Source organism: Gopherus flavomarginatus, chromosome 2, assembly GCF_025201925.1.
Source record: "Gopherus flavomarginatus isolate rGopFla2 chromosome 2, rGopFla2.mat.asm, whole genome shotgun sequence".
Taxonomy (NCBI): Eukaryota; Metazoa; Chordata; order Testudines; family Testudinidae; genus Gopherus; species Gopherus flavomarginatus.
Window position 1 is genome coordinate 28,281,257 of NC_066618.1, and position 4,404 is coordinate 28,285,660.

The 4,404-nt window shown below is 47.5% G+C and overlaps 1 long non-coding RNA gene across 1 annotated transcript; it reads left to right on the forward strand.

Moving 5' to 3' along the window:
* The first annotated feature begins 3,221 nt into the window (after positions 1-3,221).
* On the forward strand, positions 3,222-3,785 carry LOC127044396 (uncharacterized). Its single transcript, XR_007772482.1, has 2 exons — positions 3,222-3,326; positions 3,547-3,785. It is a non-coding gene; the product is annotated as an uncharacterized LOC127044396 (long non-coding RNA).
* Positions 3,786-4,404: the final 619 nt, after the last annotated feature.

Below are 4,404 nucleotides of genomic sequence, written 5' to 3' on the forward strand. Positions count from 1 at the left end.
TGGGGTCCAGGGAGGAAATAGTTAATTAAAATGGGGTAATGACAGCAAAAAGCTTAGAACCCCCTGCTGTAACCCTTATGCACCCCTGTGCCCTCTTCAAGTTGGCACCAAGAGAACCCTGGGTCATACTTGTGAAATACAGGAACTTTTGTGATGACCACTTATACGGCTGGAATATTATTGAACTCCTGTAATTTGATGTATTCTTATGGTTCAGTTATTATTTGATATAACTTTTCTCTGCCTTTTGATGTCTAAAAAGTTAAATTAATTTTAAAGAGCCTCCTTCTGACTTCTAGAGACATGCATGACTGGGCTTGTATTCTCTTACCATCTGTGTCCCTTTAATGATTTCAGCCTTCAAGGGGGCTGACAGCATTTCTTCATTTGATCAGTAGCTTGAACAGCAGCTTCATGCTGTAGCTTGGAAGGTGGAAGGGATCGGTTCTTGGCTCAGGGGGTCCTGCCATTGGGACAACTGCAGCACTATCCCATTTATAGAAATAAGTAGGAGTGAGTAAATCTCCATCCCAGTTTTATGTGCCCTTGAGAACTGTTTATTTATTCAGAATAGCTCTAAATCCAGAAGGTGGATCATGCATATGTTCCAAAGCAGTGGTTTCATTAGTGAGCTCCCTTGTTACAGCAGAGCACTGAGGGGCACTCTAAGGCTATGTCTACATTGCAGCCAGATTGATGCTCCAGTGATCGATTCACCGGGAGCTGATTTAGCGGCTTTAGTGAAGACCCACCAAATTGACTTCAGATCACTCTCTGGTTGACCCCGATACTTCACCCCGAATGAGAAGAGTAAGGTAAGTCGACAGGAGAGTGTCTCCCATTGACCCAGCATGGTGCAGACATGGCAGTAAGTCTACCTAAGCTAGGTCGACACCTGCTACATTATTCAAGTAGCTGGAGTAGCGTAACTTAGGTTGACTTACTGCGATAGTGTAGACATAGCCTAAGTAATCATCACGTCTTGGGACACTTTATAGTGCCTCACTCAACACTGTGACCAACAGTCACCCTTAGGAAAGTCTTCAGTTAAATTTTCATTGGTTGTCCCAAAACTTTGCCTCATGTCATTTTGAAGGGAAACCCGTGAAAGGGGGGGAGGGAGATGGACTTTGCAAAATCATGAATGCAGGAATGATAATTGTGTTGAGAATATTACCAGTGTTTGAGTACAGGGATAATATTCCCCAAATTTATACTCAGTATGAAAGTGAGGTCATGCCATCTACAGTGCAACAGAGTTGCCTTAGACCATCCTCTCTTCCTATTACTTTTCATTTAAATCAGGTTGGTAGGGACTTTAAATGGACTGAATAAACATACATAAGTGAGAGAAGCACAGATAGGTGTGTGAACTGAGCTTCTGCAACAGTGTACAACAACGTAATAGGCTTCTCCACACACTTAGGGTACGTCTATACTACCTGCCGGATCGGCGGGTAATGTTCGATGTATCGGGGATCGATTTACTGCGTCCCATCTGGATGCAAAAAATCGATCGCTAATGGACACCCGTACTCCACCTTGGCAGGAGGAGTAAGCGGAGTCGACGGGGGAGCCGCGGCAGTCGACTCACTGCCATAAGGACGACCATGTAAGTTGAACTAAGATACTACAAATAGCATAGCTGAAGTTGCGTATCTTAATTCGAACCCCGCCCCGCCAGTGTAGCCCAGGCCCTTAGGGTTAGAATGGTTATTTGCTCATTAAGGTGAAACCACTGAAGTAAATATGAGCAAAATCTGTCACACACAGGATGACCAAATAAAATCTCATTTTAACTGGACAATTTTTTCCCTTCCCTGCCCCTACTCTCCAATCTTTCAAATTGCCATCTTTTCCCTCAAATAAAAATTCTGACTCTCTCATCTTTCCCCACTCCCCCCGTGTCCATCTAGTGAGTTGTCGTACCCTACCCAGAGCCCTTTTACTTTTCTGAGTAGATAGTGTAGCACTCACTTGTAGGCTTCTGCTGCTCATCCTTCCACTGAGATCAGATTTTTCCTAAGCTTTCAGCATTTTCTTCATTTTAGTGCACTTTAAATAAGCTTGTGAGCACACTAACAATATCCACAAACTAAAACCAAAGCTTAGCGAACAGGAGCTGCTAACAGGGAGTTTTGCAAGGGAGTTCTCCAGGTGAAGGAGGAGCATATACAGCATCTGTGGGGTAAGTGACTGTCTGCATGTTTGGGTTTGTGTGTGTGTTTGGGGGTTACTTGCTGTGTGCTGAGCTTGTGTTTGTCAGTCTGTTTGGTTTGTTTGTTTGAAGGACCATGTGCTGTAGCTGGCAGTTGGAGGTGGAGCTACTAGGAAGGTTTGAAAGCTAGAAGCCTCTGGTAATTGGCTGAGCCTTAACCAGTGGGCGGGGCATTCACTCAGGCCAGGGCTTTATAAAGCTGCGCACAAGCGACCAGGGAGCTTAGCCAACAGGAGCTGCTAACAGGGAGTTTTGCAAGGGAGTTTGGAAGGGGAGTAGGAAGGGAGGAGGGGTCCCTTGTCGGTCTCATCTGTGACCCATTGGTCCCTTGAACCCATAACCTGAGCCACATCGAAAACTTTTCTGTTTACAGCAAAGAAGAGCGGACAGAGAGCTGTAGGCAGGAATTTGAGAGTTTGACAGAGGGAGGCTTACAATGGTGAGGAGGACCCGCAACACCTGTGCCAGCACTGCTTCTGTCTCCTCCACCTGTGCCTGTAGCCAGACAGAGCACCAAAGCATGGATGCTTTTACCCAGATTCTGGTGTGGGCTTGCAAAGACTGTAATTTGCAATTTCCACTTACTGATATCCAGGCTGGGGGTGGCATCCAATGTGAAAGGTGCCTACTGGTGGAATCTCTCAGGCAGCAGGTGGGAGAGCTACAGGAGGAGGTGGCCAGGCTGAGGAACATCCATGTCCATGAGCAATTCCTGGACAGTATCCATGTGGAGACAGCTGACGGTCCTGTCCCAGTTGACAGGACTACCGACACTCCAGTGGAGGAAGAGATGCCTCAGGGTGTATCTGACACACCAGTGGGGGAGGAGGCTCAGGGTGGACACAGCCAGCTGGTTACTTCTAGCAGCGGGCAGTGCTCCACTGCTGCTGCAAACCCTCCTGTTGTGGTAAAAGATAACCATTATGCTCTTCTTGATACAGGAGAGAAGAAATCACCCCCAGCAGTTAAGGGGGTGAAGTCTCGTACCCCTAAGGCTGGGAGGTCTGCTGCCACCACTGATAAGAAACGTAGGGTAGTGGTGGTTGGAGACTCTCTGCTGAGGGGGACGGAGGCACCCATCTGTCGCCCTGACCGTTCATCCCGGGAGGTATGCTGCCTGCCAGGGGCCCGTATCCGAGATGTTACAGAGGCTTTGTCGAGGATTATCCGGCCTTCTGACTACTATCCCATGCTACTCATCCATGTGGGCACAAATGATACTGCAAGGTGTGACGCTGAGCAGATCAAGAGTGACTACAGGGCTCTGGGAGTACGGGTTAAGGAGTTTGGAGCGCAGGTGGTATTCTCTTCGATTCTTCCTGTTGAAGGTAGGGGTCCGGGCAGAGACAGATGCATCGTGGAGGTGAATGCCTGGCTGCGAAGATGGTGTCGCCAGGAGGGCTTTGGCTTCCTCGACCACGGGATGCTATTTGAGGAAGGACTGCTAGGAACAGATGGCGTTCACCTTTCGAAGAGGGGAAAGGCCTTATTTGCGCACAGACTGGCTAACCTAGTAAGGAGGGCTTTAAACTAGGTTCGACGGGGACAGGTGAGCAAAGCCCACAGGTAAGTGGGGAACAAGACCTGGGAGATGGGTTGGAAACAGGAGGGAGCACGGGCTATAATGGCAGAGAGGAAGGAGGGTCAGGGCAAAGCTGGGAGGCAAGATCAAACCAGTATCTTAGATGCCTTTATACAAATGCAAGAAGTATGGGTGATAAACAGAAAGAGCTGGAAGTGCTAATAAATAAATACAACTATGACATTATTGGCATTACTGAAACTTGGTGGGATAATACACACGACTGGAATGTTGGTGTGGATGGATATAGTTTGCTCAGGAAGGATAGACAGGGGAAAAAGGGAGGAGGTGTTGCCTTATATATTAAAAATGTACACACTTGGACTGAGGTGGAGATGGACATAGGAGACGGAAGGGTGGAGAGTCTCTGGGTTAGGCTAAAAGGGGTAAAAAACACAGGTGATGTCATGCTGGGAGTCTACTACAGGCCACCTAATCAGGCGGAAGAGGTGGATGAGGCTTTTTTCAAACAACTAACAAAATCATCCAAAGCCCAAGATTTGGTGGTGATGGGGGACTTCAACTATCCAGATATATGTTGGGAAAATAACACTGCGGGGCACAGACTATCCAATAAGTTCCTGGACTGTATTGCGGACAACTT